Source organism: Trachemys scripta, chromosome 1, assembly GCF_013100865.1.
Source record: "Trachemys scripta elegans isolate TJP31775 chromosome 1, CAS_Tse_1.0, whole genome shotgun sequence".
In the NCBI taxonomy this organism is placed as follows: Eukaryota; Metazoa; Chordata; order Testudines; family Emydidae; genus Trachemys; species Trachemys scripta.
Window position 1 is genome coordinate 326,067,692 of NC_048298.1, and position 18,346 is coordinate 326,086,037.

Sequence of the window (18,346 nt, forward strand, 5' to 3'; positions counted from 1 at the left end):
CGCCCGAACCCCTCCCTGAGCGGCGAGCTGCCGGAGCACCCCCCGCCGAGCGCCGCACTGCCCGCGGAATGCCGCGCCGCCCCCCGCTACCCCAAGATTGGCCGCCCCTTACCAGGTGCCACCCCAAGCATGTGCTTGGTTGCCTGGTGCCTGGAGCCGGCCCTGCCAATAAGTTTGGACCTTAGGTCATAATAATGTGTGAAAAGTCTTCAGTGTGGGTGGTACAGCATTGGCAGCTGGTATCTTAATTTCATAAATGTGGGAGTGTAACATGAAGAAGAGTTTCATTTACTTCTCTTCAGGGTTAGTGGATCCTGAAAAGGTGCTAATACAGAGATGTTTCCTTATGTCTTATAATAAATGCAGGCTAGACTTTACATGAAATTCTAAGTATCAGAGGGGTAGCCGTGTTAGTCTGAATCTGTAAAAAGCAACAGAGGGTCTAGTCTCAGACTAACTAGTCTCAAAGGTGCCACAGGACCCTCTGTTGCTTTTTATGAAATTCTAAATCAGTTAAAAAAACTTGCATACTTTATATAAAGTCAAATTAAAAAATGGTGTGCCTTAGAGTAGCAAAGAATTCACTTTTTAGACTCTACTTCAGTCTCATCTTTCTGAAAGTTTCTGGGAGATTTAATATAGAATTTTATTATAGCAATAATAATATGCTAATGTATGCCTTTTTTCTTGTTACAAAATTGAAAAAAGAAAATAAATCTCTCAAGTTACAGCCCAGACTAACTGAGTAGACTTTTTGGTTCTCAAGAGAGCAGCAAGACAAAAGAAGAGAGGAAAAAAGACTGGGGAGGAGTAAGGAAAGGAGAATGACAGCAGTCTTTTCTGCAGCCTTGTGAATTCTGTAGCTTCATTCAGCCAAGGGTTCAATGTGCCTAATGGACACTTTTAATAACTGAACCTCACAAAAGCTTTTTGAGTTAAGGGCTAGAAAGATCATTTCCTGCACAACTGATTTAAAGCCACCTCTGGGGTAAAATATTAGCAGTCATTAAACAGCTCACAGCAACTCCACACAGAGTTTGTCTTGACTGTGTTTTAAGTGTGCCGTTAATAGATGTCAGCTAACACCTTCTAACTAAGGGCGTGTCTACAGTGCAAAAAAGGTGTGCTCTTATCACAGGTTTGCTAACCCATGTTAGCTAACTCAGGTGAAAACAGTAGTGAGGACAAAGCAACTTGGCTTTTAATTCAGCTTAGCAGCTCAAGGCAAAGCCTACAGTGAGCCTCCCAGTGTAGGTAGACAGACTTGTGCTAGTAGGCTTTGAGTTAGTGCCCTAAAAATAACAGTGAGGATGCTGCCACAGCTCGGGGTCTCAAGCCCACCCAGCCTCCTGGCTCTGAGCTTTGGTGACTAGCAAAAGTCTCTTCCAGGTGTACAGAAGATTAGTTGAGATTAGGTCCTGCTTTGAGCAGGGGGTTGGACTAGATGACCTCCTGAGGTCCCTTCCATCCCTGATATTCTATGATTCTATGAAAATCCACACTGCTATATATTGCATGCTAGCTCATGCCCCACTAGCACAAGTCTGTCTACCTACACTGGGATGCTCCCTCCAAACTGGGATCGAACTAAATATGCTAACTCAAGTTCAAAGCCAGTTTGTTGTGTCCTCACTGCTATTTTTACCTGAGTTAGAATTTGGGTTCGCTAACCCATGTTAAGAACAAGCGCCTTTTTATTTTTGCAGTGTAGACATAACCCAAGCCATTCTCAAACTACTTTAACACATGTTAAGGTTGAGTTAAAGCCTAGGGAGCAGCCTACGCTTCAACTCAACTATCTTAACACATGGGCCAAACTCTACTCAAGTAATTAAATTTTACTTTAATGATACCTCGTATCTTTCTTTACTTGTACTAAATCACTTTTGGTTTATCTTGATGAGGATTTTAAAACATATAATTAGAAGGTGTTAGCTAGCATGTTTGAACTAACATGTTCTAAAACTAGTATAGGCAAGACATTGAAAATTTTAATGTGTGCTAAGATGGTTGAGTGGAAGTCTAGGCTGTGTGGAATCTAAGTAAACAGATTTTAATTACCTGACTGGAGTGTGGCCTTAACACCAGGGTTGACATTCTGAAGTGTAGCCAGGTCAACATTCACCATGTTTATTGTTACACAGGAATTAACATACTAGATCAGACCGAATTGAAGTGAAAAGGGCAGTGAAAAGAGGCAAGGACAGACACATAACAGGGAGCTAACTTATGTGAGGAATTTTTATTTGGTGTGAAATGCAAAGGAAGCCAGTCAGAGGAAGGACCTAACTTATCCGATTGTCCAGGTTGGGTGGGTCCTAAGGCACTCTCTTGTTATGATATCACAGTTGGGTGCCATGGAAAATATTATAATATTACTAGCAGAGAATTCTTCCTTGGGAGGAAGGATGACCCAAAGAGATACCAGCTGCTTCTTTTCAAAAGCTAAGGGTATGTCGACACTTAAAACACTATGGTGGCACAGCTGCGCCACTGTAGCTCTTCAGCATAGACACTACCTATGCTGACGTGAGGGATTCTTCCATACGCATAGGTAATCCACTTCCCTGAGTGGTGGTAGCTAGGTTGACAAAAGAATTCTTCCGTTGACCTAGCACTTTCTACCCAGGGACTTATGTCGGCTTAACTACACCAGTCCAAGGTGTGGATTTTTCACACTCCTGAATAACGTAGTTATGCCGACCTAATTTTCTAGAGTAGCCCAGGTCTGTACGTAGCTACAGCGGGGGACTACAAGATAGATTAGGTAAAAGGAAGGCAAATAATGGAATACAGTATTGCTATTAGTGAATATTTAACTTGCTTTTCCCACACAGGAGTAAGCCTGCCAGTTTACATTTATTCCAAAGCCCTGTGGAGCTCTGACATGAATTATGACCTATTGGAGATGACAGAAGAGATGCGCATTGCTAGGTTACAAGAGTACATCTTTGTTCTGTGTGACTGCTTCTTTTATTACTGCCATTGTTGTGGCAAAGTAAAACAGCACTGTTCTGATCTACTTTTCTCCTTACTATATTTAAAGTATTATTAATTATCATATCTGTACTTCTACAGTGTCTTTCAGCTCAGAACCCCACTGTGCTTTTTAAAGCATTACGGGCTAAATTGGTCCCCTGTGGTGCGGGTGTGCAAGGGGAGGGCACAAGGAGACATGTAGACACCATAGCAACCATTGCTGTTGGTGAGCTCCTATGGTGCCACTAATGTATTGTAAGGGGGAAAGGAGGTGAGACTGTGATAGTCCCTACTCCTCCCTCCTGTATTGGCTTTTCAAGGCATTGTGTCTGAGGTGTAATTCTTGCAAGAACTCCCACTAGGGCAGCACTGCTCCTTGTGGACTCTGTTGCAATTTAACATTTGAGCCCTAATATGCTAAGCCTTAGAACACTCCTGTGAGGTAGGGAAGTAATATTATTCCCATTTTATAGATAGGGAGACTGAGGTGCAGACAGGTAAAGTGACTTGCCCAAGATAACACCAATGTAAGCAGCAGAGGCAGGATTAGAATTCAGTAGCTCTGACTTCTCATCCCGTGGTTTAACACTCAAGACCACTTTCCCTCCCTAACATTCATGCTTATTGCTGCCTTCAGTATGTGCCACTTACAGTTTGTATATGACAGAGGCTCTCATATTTGTACTGAGTCCATTACCTTTTCTGTTATAAGCTCCTATTTCTAGGAGGTTTTTACCTCAGTTGCCTAAAATTGCCTACAGATTAAATGTGTCATATGTACTGCCTTGGATCTGAAGTAGATTTTGAGGGATTTTTTTTATTTTTATTTTTTACCAACATGGCCATTTTTGAGCCCCAGGAATAATCAAAACTGTGAATAATTTTAAATGTTTTCATCTTTTAAATAAAATCCACACTTAGAAAACAATTAAGCAGTCATAAAGACTAGTCACTTTGGCTACATAGAAAGTGAAGTTTCCTAATAATCCCAATACTATTGTCCAGAGATGTGCGCCATAGTTGTTGGCAAGATTTTCAGATGTTCTTGGTTCAGATGACAGGTTATTCAATAGAAAATCCAGTGATGTATAGTGAGATTCATCAGGTGAAACTAGCAGAGAGTTTAGTGCACAGTTGTAAGAAAACTGACATCGTGATAGGCCAGCTGGAGTGGTGGTGCAAAAAAGGGCCCTCACCTGACAGGTTTTAGTTCAGGAATAACACATGAAGGGGGGGAAAAACTTCCTGACACTTAAAAACACCCCCCAAAAGGAAAGAAATCTTCCTACAGCCAAAGAACAAAGCTGGCATATGACAGCGCGAATCACCTATCACTCCTCTTGCATCAAAATGCCTGAGTTGCTTCCCTACTGCTGCTAATACTTGACCTGGGGACCAACTACATGTTGCCTAGTGAGTGAGTCTTGTTGCTAACTAGTTCGTCTTGGGTAGCAAATCGCTTGCAATTAGGGTGACCAGATGTCCCGATTTTATAGGGACAGTCCTGATATTTGGGGCTTTTTTTAATATGGGCTCCTATTACCCCCCACCCCCTGTCCTGATTTTTCACACTTGCTGTCTGGTCACCCTACTTGCAATATCCAGTGTTCTATTTCTCAACCACAGGTTCAGTCCAGACAATATTTGCAGAATAGGTCAAAAGTTTTAACTCCTTGCTTTCCAGACAAAGCATGGGGGTCCATCCAGCTTGTATTTCCAGTTCACTTGGAAATGGCTCCCAAACTCTGGGCATTTTTCAGAAGATATCACTTTGTATTTACAGGTGATGTCCGACACACAAGATGGTGGTTTCCAGGTTACTTTCCACTGGAAACAAGTGGGAAACTTGCAAGTTCTTAATTTGACTGCAAAGTGCTTTCTTTTTTCGTTCCTGAAACGTCAGTGTGATTCATTCTATGTTGAATGGCAGAAGGACGTCATTCAGAATGGCTGATATTCGGTGACGAAAAATCTCATGCTGTATGTAGATTTAATGACGAAAAGTAAAGAACAAAGCTTAGAAATTAAGTTCATTATTATGACTAATAGCTCAGCAATGCAAGGCTTCCATCGAAAATCATATTTCACTCCCCCGTCTGCCCATAGAATTTAGCTATTGTTTGTGTGATAGTTAAGTTTAAATCTGCTAAAACTTTTAGCAGATTGTGCTTAATGTTGTAACAATTGTTGTTCTATGTTAGATTTTCTGCTCCTGCTTCTCAGGACTGGAAGTCAAAAGGAGGTGTGGATGAAGGGCAGTCTGATTTATTTCACTCACTCTGAGGATATATATGTTTGTATATTATTTGTTTATAGTAATAAATCTACCAACACACACATTTTAGCTACCCTTTTAATCCCCTGATACCTACAATGCACACTCACATCCATATGGACACGTACTTGAGCTAATTTCCTAATACACACCTACATACATACACACACAGAATACACATGGCACTTTTATTTTGGGCATGAGTTCAACTGCCATGATTATCACTGGGAGTTACGTGCCTACATTGAAGAGGAGAACAGAGTATAAGCTAAATTTTGAAAACTAATCCTTCCATTTCCCCCCAATCCCCTTACCTGAGTTTGTGGGTACAAATGATTGCAGGAGCAGTTTTATACCCACAATTATTTGCAGGTGTAATTGGTGTCATTTAGATGTTATTTTAAATGTCTGTGTTGATGGACACAATCAGATATTTAGACATCCAGCCATCATTATCTGCACCCATAGAATAGCAGGCACAAACAAGGAGACAGGTGGAAGACCTGATTACAAATCAGCCCCTATAGCTGGAGAAACAAAAGGGCCGATCAATGATAGTATTAAAATAAAGAATAAAATCTCATTGTAGCTAAAAGGGGGTTAGCTTCTTTTTAATTGCTTAACCAGAAGCAAATTGAAATGCTTATACGCGCACACAAAGTGCTTTGTAAAGTAATATAATATTGTTGTTTTGTATAGTGCCTACTTTTCCCCAAATTAAACAAGCCATACACAAGGATAGAAAGCAGAATTTTCCTCTCAGCAGCACATAGTAGATCTTGATTGCAAAATTCTCCTCTCCCTGCATGGTGGGAAGTCTTGATCTTATATTCCACATAGAAGCCCTGGGGCATGAGTGCATTCTAAGTGAAAATTGTATTGTTATTTATTTGGAGAGCAGAAGATCAATTAAATGTTGCCCAAAGGCTTTGAACAGGTATACTAATTATATATTTTTTTAATTTTTAAAGCAGTCTCCCAGTACTCCCCAAAGCAGTTGAGACGATGAGCAATAATAGTACAATAAACTGTCATTAATCCACCCTCATAAAACTGTGGTGGGGGAAATTAAATCTTTGGTTAGAAGCATGCCTGTGTGCAAAGAACAGTGGCCCAGGGAGTCTAAAGGATGAAAAAATTAGTGGGAGAAGCTCATAAGGCCTGATTTAGGGGAGCATCCCTATTAAGGGCAGTTCATAAGCACATGTTTGACTTTAAATTTGTGCTTAAGTCCTGTTGAAGTCTGTGGAACACAAGTTTAAGGATCTGCCTAAATAGGGATAGACTGTGAATAGGGATAGAAAGTAAAATTGCTAGAAACAAAAGTTAAACTGACAAATCTGTTTTCAGTGTCGGAGCTGAAAGAACTGCAAAATATGAACAAACAGCATAACAGTTAAAAAGTAAATGAGACTCTCCCCCCCCCCTAAATTCTAACAATCTAAGACGTTATAATACAATTAGTAAGTACCCAATTTCAAAAATAGATGGGGCTAAATTCTGCCATCCGTCACACCTGTACAGGCCATAGTAGTGTCTCTTTAACAACCTTTGCAGCACCCGATGCTGAACTGGCAGCATGCCAGCAATTTGAGGGTCACCCCTAATTCATGTATTAATTTATTATGATTTACTGAGCTTTGTTAGTATGCCCAAGTTGCATACATTTACATAGGTTTTTATATGTGAGATTAATACATATAGTTATTACTATTATGTATATAGAGAGTACTGTAAATCAGTGTTCCTCAATTTGTGGGGTGCTCAATCCTGGAGGATTAAATCAGGGGAAGGAAATATGGCATGACCTAAAATCCACCTTGTCCTTCTATTACTGTTGGTGGTTCTGTGAAAACTATCCACCTTCCCTACCTGCTCCTGCACGACACAGCCAGTTCCACGGGAGCAGCTGCAGGCTCAGGCTATCTGTGTAGCCAGCCTGAATTAGTCCTCTCTGATAAGAGAATAGGGCAGAAAAGATCCTGAGAGAAGGAAGGAGAAATTGGATGTGGGGGAGAAAAGAGAATGGTAGCAACTGGGCTGGGTTCATGACACAAAGGAACCTAGGGTGCAGACAGCACGCATCCACCAAATCCTAATGAGGCGAGAGGGCTGCAACACAGCAAGCTTGGGAGTCATCGGGGTAAGTGAACACACTGTTTAACAAACCACCCCGTCAAAACTGGCTTTGAGGGCTTCAGAGGTCGATGGGAAAACTGGCGCTGCTTTCCTGAACCCAGATTCTTGACATTCAGCTTAATATCTGAGGCAGCTCTATGCATTATGAAACAGAGGGGAGAGTCTGTTGGGCAACAGCAGTGTTTAGATGTGTTCACAAATATAAGTACTTCTGCAGAGATTTGAACAAAGAGCAGTCTGCTGATGTGACTCTGGATCTGTTACTCTGCAGGCATTTGTAAACATTCAGCCAGTTCCTTTCATGAATCCTGAAGTAAATTGGAGTGTTATAAATCAGTTGATGCCAACTGAACTTTTTTCCTCAGTTTCTTTTGACTTCTGCTGTAAATAGGTCTGCAAACAACTCAAAAAATGTTTTCCCCCTTTGAAAGTCTCTGAAGTGTTGCTGTAACAAATCTGGAAATGTCCCTCAATGCAGGGATCACTGTCTCTCACACGTTTCTTGAGTTTTTTGTTGGCAAGTGGGAAAGGTCAGCCTAATGAATCCAGGATTATAGTCCGATAACATTGTTTAACTAATTTACTCTTAACCTTTGGCTGGAAATGCCAGCTGTGACATAGACCTTTTAACAAAAACATATTTATGATTCGATCAAATAAATACAGTTTGTAATTAAGCAGTGAATTCCATGACATAGTTCAAAGTACACTGAAAGGCTGAAGGTTGTGTAAATATTTCTTATGTGCTAGGCTTCAAAATGGGCATGAGAGGCTGTCATTTCCCAGGCTTTAATGTACACTTTAGAAAACAAATAGTACATTTATATCTACATGATTCCAATTAGTTAAGCATCGGCTTTTCACCTCCGGACACAGTCAAGACTTAACCAGGATCGCTTCTCGGCTCTCCGAGCTCTGGTCAAGTGTAAGTAGTCTCTTGGTCTATCCAAGGTCATGATCAAGTGTCTTGATGTTTTTGGTCTTTTGGCCTCGAGATGAAAACCTTGTCTTTGCTTCTGGGACCTTGAAGTGAAAAAATATTCTCTAAAGCCTGGTTTCCACTTTAGTCTGCAAAGGGAAAAGGTGACTTCTTTCTCATTATATTTATTGTTTGTGGTCACATATGGGCGGAGCTCAGGCTAGATCCACTTAAAGACAACTGCATGGGTTAAGTATGAATGAGAATGCATTGAATATATGAATGTCTGCACTGATGAAGTGTACATGAGATGTGTGTGAATGGGGTGGAGGTTTGCAGGAATTCTCTCTTCATGAAAATGGGTTTTCAGTACAACTGCATGAATAATTACAGTTCTTCCCACAGTAGAACGCTACCATAGCAAAGGTGATAAGGAAATGAATGTTGTTGAATTATTGAATTATATTATTTTATTATATAAACATTTGATATTAAATTATCTGCAAAGGGTTAAAACTAAGAGTACCTTGAGAAAATTACCTCCCAGTCTTTCACCTGAGCACATGTGTTAAAGGGATATGTGGGTAGATAGGGCACTCTGCTCTGAATGAAGAACATCAGACAAGCTAGCTACAGTGATGGGCTATGGCTGAATCTTGCTAGGGGGTGTTTCTTTGTGTAGCAGAGCAACCAGACGAAGGGTTAAGTGGCTAATACCCAAGTCCCAATTAATTCCTGCTCAGCACTGAGACTAAAGGGGGTCTGAGAGGAGGTGTGGCTCTGGGGAGTGGCATTCCCAGCACAGGGTGAAGGGGACACAAATGCTGCAAGCAGAACAATCAAACTGGAAGGTTCTGGCATACAGATGTTCAAAGTTCCCAGACTCATTCGAACTGTGAACCACATCTTGAGAGAGAAGGTCTGCCTTCCATTCTAATTCACGCACCATCTCTCTCTTGTGAAGCTTTGTTATGGGGTTAAACAGGACTTGTGCAGATATTGTGACTAAAATAGTCTGAGGAACTATCCTGAGTCTCAGCATGATAGATATCTTTCCCAGTGAAAAGGGACTCCCAAACACTAACCACCACTCAGCAGAAGGGAAAATTTTATTATCCATAATATGGAATGTATAATGTACCAAACCACCATACTATGATGGAAAGATTGAATCAGTATGGAGAGCAAACTGTATATTTGGTAATTTTCCCCCGTAAGAGTTACAGTTCATTGGTGAAATATGGAATAACTTACAAGCAATTGGTTATTCTTTGCTAGCAGAGAGACATATTTTCCTTTTTAGTTCCCTCTTAGTTCTTATAATATCCATATTCTAAAACAGAAATAGAATAGCTTAAAGGGCAAGTTAAAAATAGATGAACAGTCAACCACAGGGCCTCTTGCACGCTAGGTAAGTAATAAAACCGAATACACTGAAGATCTTAGAGGAGCTGCTTTTTCTGAGGTAGGAAATAGTGTACATTTTGCATGCTATAGCTACTGTAATATTGTCAGTCATTGTTTATCATTTTATTAAAAAACTATAAAGAAATGAGTTCATTTTATATATATATATATATATATGTATATATATATATACACACAAAATACACACATTGTATAGCTATCTAGGAATGTATATGTCCTTCATCACCATAGTATCTAAGTGGTTCACAATCATTAATGGATTTTATCCTCACAACACCAATATGAGGAAGGAAAGTGTTATCCCCATTTTATAAGATGAGGAATTGAAGCATGGGGTAGATTAAGTGACTTGCCCAAGGTCACTCAGGAAGTCTGTGCCTGAGTTGGAAATAGAAGCCAGGTTTTTTACATCCTAGGGCAATGCCCTATCCACTAGGCCTACAGCTGGTCAGAAAATTCTGACAAAACCTGAATTTGCTGATTTGACAAAATCAAAATGTTTTGCGAAGATGCTCTGATTTTGCCAGAAGCCTGCTTGGTGAACTGCTTGATAGCCCAGGCTTCCAGCCAGCCACAAAGACCACCCCAGGGCTGGAAACCCCAGGTTTTGCAGCTCCGCAGCTCTGCAGCAGTCAGCTAGGCCAACTGCTTCAGAGCTGGGGCTCCATTCCCTTTCACAGAAGAAACAGAATTTTTTGGTTTTCAATCTTAATTGGAATGAAACCCAATTTTGAAATATTGAACTCCTTCATGAAACAGAACAATCCTTCTTCACCCAGCTCTACTTCCTATCCTTATGCGCACGCTCATGTGTACACACGCACACACCAATTAGTTCTGAAAAATGTGAGAAACGTGTCAAAATGTAAAATAACCCATTAATACATTCCGACTAAAATTGAAGACCTCTGGATATAAAGAATTGGACAAACTATATTATTAACAGTGAATAAATTTGTCATTTGCTCCTTTCATATGGCAGAATGAAACTTTAAAGATGTACAAGCTTCTGGCAAGATTAAGTTCATGAGTCTTTCATTGAATTTCAAATAGCCTTAGCAAGTGATGTGCACAATTATCCTTGCCCTAATAATGCTCACGCCCTGATGTAGTAGGTTGCCTCTCAACTATAATTAAAGAAACAGTTATAAAACAAAGAAAAATGAATTTTTCTGACTACTACAGAAACTGTAACTACTTATCATGTAGATCAAATAATTCTTTGGTGTCAGTTAGCATAAGACATGTTCACTTGTAAACATAGTAGCACTACGTCAGAAAATTGGCATCCCATACAAATATTTTCCCAGTTGTAAAGCATGGCTAGCAATTCTGGCAATGATGATTATATGTTTTATAAGAGCATTTTTTGACTTCAATATTAAAGATGAATTGGAGCCTCTCATAGCTTGCCGCCTTATCATCTCTCGCTGTGACATGTGTAACTAAGATGTTCAGAACAGGGAATGTGTCTTTTACTGAAATTGCATAAGAAGAAAGGAGGTCTGTCAGGTAGGCAGGCCCTAAAATCCTTTAGGGCTACAGTACCCAATCAGTGGGAGTCAATAGGAAGTTAATGGCTGTTGTAGATTGAATCCAACACCTTACGCTTCATTTGGAAATCATTTGGCCACAAATCACAGAGGATATAAAGTGAGTTCTACTTTATCATCATGCTGAGTATTAATATGAAAAGTGAATAACACCAAGAAAAAATGTAGACTGTACCTCTGACTTATTTCTTGTAGTGCATCATTCTCTGTTTCATAGACTTTTAGGAATAGCTGGGCAAATACTTCTATAACCTTTTCTGGAACTGTCCATTTGACTAAATGACTGTCCTTGATTCATCTGTGTTTGCACCCACTTGTTTAGTTGCCATGTACATTCTAGCAAATGAGTATACTGGCAGTAATGTTTGCAGAAATGCCATATTTTAAGTGAATATTTGCACAAGAAATCTGATTCTAAGAGTTACACTCCTCCAGCCAGGGATCACAAACAGTAGCACATAACCTGTGCATTCAATTAGAACTACCCAACACTTCTCAGATTTTAAACATCAAATCTTAGCAACAAACTGCTCATAAGCAATCTCTAGACAAAGAATTAATATAGGGATTATTCTGTTATTATTTGAAATAATGAATAAATTCAGGAAAACCATGAGCCACTCATGAACAATTTGCAAACAGAAAAGGAGGATAAATTCACTCCAGGTTATTTGCTCAGCTTCGGTTGGTCAAATTGCAGCAGAACATTATTAAATATCTAAACTCTTCTTTGGCATTTTACAATACAAAATAATACAATATTTGCATTTTTCTATGCTTTCTGGGTTTCCAATGAGATTCCAATGGCAAAAAAATAATTATGTACAGCAATCCACTGTGCTACCCACTAAAGAGATAAATCAGACAAACTGCAGTGGTAAAAATCCAGACATGCTCTCTTTGCTCATTTAAGGCACCTTGGGGTACTTTCAAAATGCATAAATGCAGCTAAAGTAGTGGTGATCATTATCTTTTGTGTGCCCAGAATGTGGACTGTATATGTGGGTGTCTTTGGTTTTGATGATGATGTAATGGAATACCATGATATCCACGGGGCCATGTAGATGTCCCTTCCCATGACATGTGCTGTACGTATTAAGGTATGCAATTGCTTAAAATCCCATAGTATAGAGCAGGCCCACGGGGTTATTTTCTGCGGCCGCGAGCTCCTCGCACCTCCCCCCAGCATTTACCTAGAGCAGCTACGGCCCAACGCGCACCCGGGGGCAGGGCAGGCTCCCTACCTGGGGAAGGAGGGGCACAGGGTGTGTGTGTGGCTGTTGCTTCAGGCACCACCCCCAGGAGCTCCCATTAGCCGGAAATGGGGAACCGGAAATGGGTAGCTGCTGGGGGCGTTGCCTGAAGCAATAGCCACACACATCCCTGCGCCCCTCCTTCCCCAGATTCCATCAGCTTCCCGGAGCGGCATGGGGAACCTGGCTGCCCCCCGGTGCATGTTGGGCCGGAGCCTGCCCCCCGAATCCCTCCTGCAGCCGAACCCCCTGCCGCACCCTGCACCCCTCCTGCACCCCAACCCCCTGCCCTGAGCCCCCTGCTGCACCCCGATCCCCTGCCCTGAATCCCCACCGCACCCCGCACCCCTCCTGCACCCGAGCCCCCGATGCACCTTGCACCCTGACCCCCTGCCCTGAACCCGCACTGCACCCTGCACCCCTCCTGCACCCCGACCCCCTGCCCTGAGCCCCCTGCTGCACCCTGCACCCTGACCCCCTGCCCTGAACCCCCACCGCACCCCTCCTGCACCCGAACCCCCTGCCCTGAGCCCCCTGATGCACCCTGCACCCTGACCCCCTGCCCTGAACCCCCCACTGCACCCCAACTCCCTGCCCTGAGCCCCCGCCACACCCCACACCCCTCCTGCTCCCCCTGGGGGCAGGGAGGGGGCGGAGTTGGGGTGGGGATTTCGGGGAAGGGGTTGGAATGGGGGCAGGGAAGAGGCAGGGCAGGGGCGGGGCCTCATGGAAGGGGTGGAGTGGGGGCGGGACTGAGCGGGGTGGGGGGAGGTGTCAGTAAATGTGGACCTCGGGCCAATGTATTAGTCCTCATGTGGCCCTCGTGATCATTTGAGTTTGAGACCCCTGGTATAGAGCTACGTTCTTTATTGCATCCAACCCTCTCTGTACAGCTGTAGAGTACATTCTTCATCTGAGGGATCATATTGTTTTTCATGAAAGCAATCCAATTTCTTCATATTATTACATTGTTATGCATTATTGTTATTAAATACCCTTTTGGGGATAGATAGAGACAAAATAGCCTGGGTAATTCATTACCCACTTTATACATGTTCACCTCAGAGTCACTTTATTATTTTATTGTTCTCATTCCAATGTGACATTTCCAATTATTTCCAAAAGGAGTTATTTTAAAAAGGACTATAATTATGTGCTTTTGGGGGTGGAGCTAAAACAAGTGACGTTAATATGCATGCATTCTTGGCAGAAGTGTTATTTTTTTCTGTGTCCTCATGTGTCCTTTAGAATGGCATGTATTATTTGGGATGCCATTTTTAAAGAGTCTACTTTTTTTCTAATTATGAGAAAAAGAAGAGTGAGATGATTTAAAAAAATCACTGCCTTATTTGAAAGGCAGGAAGGATCACTTACCCGTATAAAACTGGTTGGTTTTAGGGTATTACTGGGTCTCTCTAAGGTACTTACATGGCCCCTATCCCTGTAGCATCTGAACGTCTCACAATCTTTGAGAGAGACAAGATCCAGTAAAAGATATTATCTCACCCACCTTGTCTCTCTAGTAGCCCGGGCCCAACACCGCTACACCAATACTATATATCACAATCTTTAGTGTATTTATCCTCACAACACCCTGGTGAGGGGGGAAAATGCTATCCCCATTTTGCAGACAGGGAACTGAGACACAAAGATACTAGCCTAAAGAAGCACGTAGCAGAACAGGGACTTGAACACAGAGCTCCCAAATCCTAGGTGAGTGCTTTAATCATGCGCCTATCTTTCAGTTAGTCACAGTTTGGGGCTCTGTGTTAGGAATCAGGGGATGGTTTATAGCAGCAGTGAGGGTGGAATAGTTTCAGATTTTTACCTGAAGAGAATTATCCTCATCTTTCCTAATGTCTAAATCTTTCTATTGTCCCTGGCCTGCATTCCCCATGTGACTTGTCTCTCCACTGCTGATCTGCAACCCAGCTATATGGCCAGTAAACCAGCACTGGAGAGACAGTTGGAACAGGAGTGCTCTTCCAGAACGTACACCAGCAGACCAATTTGCAGAGTGACAGGAGCAGTAAAGAGCTGCATAGGGCTACATGATTGTCTGAATGTTATCAGGACATGTTAGTTTTAAAACGTGCAGACTATTCATTTCCTGGTAAGCTTTGTGATATTGATTAATGATGATCAATCAAATCACTCCTGTTCTGTTATCCCACTGATAATAGCAATAATAAGCATTAATATAGAACTTTTAATTGACAGTATATCAACGTACTTTGCCAATTCTAATTAACCCTCAAGCCATAAGTGACATTCATGCAGTGGTTCGGGGACAGGGATGGGCATCAAATGAATGAATCCAAGTCCCTCTGCTAATCATTAGATATACTCCCCCCAAGATGGCTGTCCTTCCTTAAGTGCTCAACTCAACTCAGTGTCTATAGAAGCTAATTGCCAGGTATTTAAAAATAACTGAAAGTGTGATGTGATTAATGTGTCCTTCCCCATTTGCAGTCACACACAGGATGTTCCCCAGCCTGAGGCTGGAGTATTCTGAGTTAAAAATTGCCATTCATGTCTGCTGAGTGCTATGTAAACACTGTGAATAAATTGGACATGAAAGTCCACCAGAAGCAAGCTCATTAATGTGTCACCAGGTGTAGTTAACAAAGATGACTTCAGTAGAAGTTACATTAATTAACCTGCTTTAGAGCCAAGGCTGTAACTTTCTACAGTTTCAGAAACCTTATGAAGTATGCAAGACTCCAGATAATTCTTGTTGAGTTGAGCTCCACGGCAGTTCTGTGAGACAGAAGAGGAAGAGTTTGACATATCCCAACAGAGTAGTTATTTCTTCGTTTCTTTTCTGAATAATTCCTCACTTTGATGGTCTTACAAATACCTTGATGGAGTGATTAAAGAATAATGGACAACAAAAGACATGTGACCTTCACAGATTTGTGGGGGGGGAAGCTGGGCTGTGTATTATTTGCTCTCATTATCTGTTTTCATGCCTTAGTCATTTGGGCCCATTTCTTCCTTCCTGAAGGAAAAAACAAAGCAGGGGAAAACTTACTCTAAAAGTACTTACCACAGTTTCTATGCTATCACAGCAAGTTGTCCTGGTAGGGGAAAAGGTGGGGCTGCCTATACCATGATGCATGGGAAACTCAGGCTTAAACTCTGTGGATCTCTGACTGAGAACCAAAGATATTCCTGTATGCCTTCCATGCATGCCTTTCCACTGATAGCACAGCCAGTTCCTTAACAGGGCTGCTATTAACTCCTTCTTCATAGCTATTCCAGTCTCTACTATGCAGATTCTTATAATGTGCCCCTCACCTTGGTGCCTATACTCTTGCTACTTCCTCTGTGGGGGAATAATTATTGGTCCAAAAGCATTAGAATCCATGGCAATCTGACAGACTGCTATTCTAAGTGGAGTATACCAAGTAGCTCTTCCTTGCTCCACTCTGTCCCCAGTCTGGCTACACACCCTGGCCCACAGAGCCCACCCTGTAGTATACATATGGAGGAGCTACTCTACTATTTCCTTCCATGTAAACATACCCCTTGCATGTTAGCTCCCTTTACCCTGTTTATGAGGAACAGAATGCTGGTACCTCCATTTGTTAACATGAATACGTGCCAGGAGAGCTGTGTGTTGGGTAATTGAATGCAATGTTTTGTTTAATATGGCATGGATTTTTGGATACTGCTCCAGCTCATGGCTATAGTCAGTCCAGCATAATTGTCATTTCGCTTGCTTTGCTTTGTACCCCCCATCTGGTTTTAAATGGAGCAACATAATGAAAACAATGGGAAACAAGGAGTTAAAGGACACATGAAAGAGTATTTTTTAAAAACTAACCCTGAACCATCTCAGACAAGTACCAATTCTTTTAAATAATTAAGTTGATATAAATTATGTAGAAGAAAGATAGTAGTGAAAAGGCCCAGATTGCTATTGGAAAATCCATAGGCTTTTAAATGGACTGATAGAGCATTCAAGGCTCATGGGGCCACAATTCAGCAGATGTCATAAATGACTTTTCAAATCACATTCATGGAGCCTTTTCAAATGGCCAGTCTGTAGGGAGCTTAGCTCTGTCATCTGTCCTTCCTGTCTCTTCTCAGCTCTTCTTTATTCCTAATTGAGCAGTTCATATTCTTGAGATACGATGCAGCCATCAAGAGATTGCTGCCTTTTTCACCAGTAAAGTAGGCTCTTCTTTTTTGTTGTGTTGACCTTGATCAGCTGGAGTCACACTCTTGGGAGTCTGTTCATTTAGGTATTATTGACTGTCCCACCTCATTCACTTATCCTGGCAGTATCTCTGAACTTGTATTAGGAAGGTGGACTTGCTGTACAAAGTTGTCATTTGAGATGAGGGCTTGAGAACTTTTGGCATTGTGCAAAAGGGGATGTTACATGAGAGAAGAAAAATATTGTAACAGAAAATGTTATCATAGAAATAGCATTTATACAGTGCTTTACCTATACATCTTATAGAACTGGAAGGGACCCTGAAAGGTCATTGAGGCCAGCCCCCTGCCTTGACTAGCAGGACCAAGTACTGATTTTGCCCTAGATCCCTAAGTGGCCCCCTTAAAGATTGAACTCACAATCCTGGGTTTAGCAGGCCAATGCTCAAACCACTGAGCTATCCCTTCCCCCATCTTCAAAAAGCACCGTGCAAACTAGTTTACTAATTAATCTAAATATGCAGTTGTATTCATTTGTACTCATTGGGATTAATCCTTTGGAAAAAAAATGAGACTTCTATTTGAAAATTATTCTTAAAGGGAATCATAAGTAGGTTGCACTGAGAGGAAATGAATTGCTCTATATCCTTAATGTGGCAATTACATTTCTTTACATTATAACTACTGTTTATTTTTGCAAAGCACCGGGTAGCTTATAGCAATGAAGTCTTGCATCTGCATTTAAGATAATAGTTTTTTTCTTACCAGTTCTGGAGGACCAAATTCTCTTCCATATTCAGACTGCAGATTTCCAAAATTTGAAATTTATTATGCCTTTCAGGGGCTAAAAGCAGCCTGCAGAATTACATAACATACATAAACCAGTAAGTGAACACTTCAATCTCCCTGGTCATTCTATTACAGATTACACTATCATTGAACAAAAAAACTTCAGAAACAGACTTCAAAGAGAAACAGCAGAACTAAAATTCATTTGCAAATTTAACACCATTAATCTGGGCTTGAATAGGGACTGGGAGTGGCTGGCTCATTACAGAAGCAGCTTTTCCTCTCCTGGAATTGACACCTCCTCATCCATTATTGGGAGTGGACTACATCCACCCTGATTGAATTGGCCCTGTCAACACTGGTTCTCCACTTGCGAAGTAACTCCCTGCTCTCCATGTGTCAGTATATAATGCCTGCATCTGTAACTTTCACTCTATGCATCCGAAGAAGTGAGGTTTTTACCCACGAAAGCTTATGCCCAAATAAATCTGTTAGTCTTTAAGGTGCCACCAGACTCCTTGTTGTTTTTGCAGAATTATATTTGTTCATTTGCAGAACTGTAATTGATCTCAACTGGAATGCAATGCTTTAGGGAGTTCTGCACACACATTGTGCAACAGTACACTTTGATCCCATGTTATTCTGTTGTCCTCTGGAAAGCATGCATCCTGAAATTCTGTGTGAACACAGCTGCCCTCTACTGGATAGAATGCAAGGCCTTAATTAGTGTGTATCCCATAATGCATCAGCCATATCTTTTATATCCGATACATATCAGACTACCAATAAACTGATATGCATTTCCGGGATGTATTCAGCTTAGACTAATAGACTCATAAACTTCAAG

At 41.4% G+C, this 18,346-nt stretch overlaps 1 protein-coding gene across 15 annotated transcripts in view; it reads left to right on the forward strand.

Annotated features, from left to right (window-relative positions):
- Positions 1 to 18,346, forward strand: part of DLG2 (discs large MAGUK scaffold protein 2) — a 1,462,668-nt gene that overhangs the window by 1,278,840 nt on the left and 165,482 nt on the right. Inside the window, exon 1 of one of the 15 annotated variants that reach the window (XM_034759054.1) lies at positions 7,168 to 7,397. The exons of 12 other annotated variants lie outside the window; for them this stretch is intronic. The gene's annotated coding sequence lies outside the window, so the exon portion shown is untranslated. 2 more of the 15 variants (XM_034759053.1, XM_034759052.1) reach the window with 2 other exon arrangements.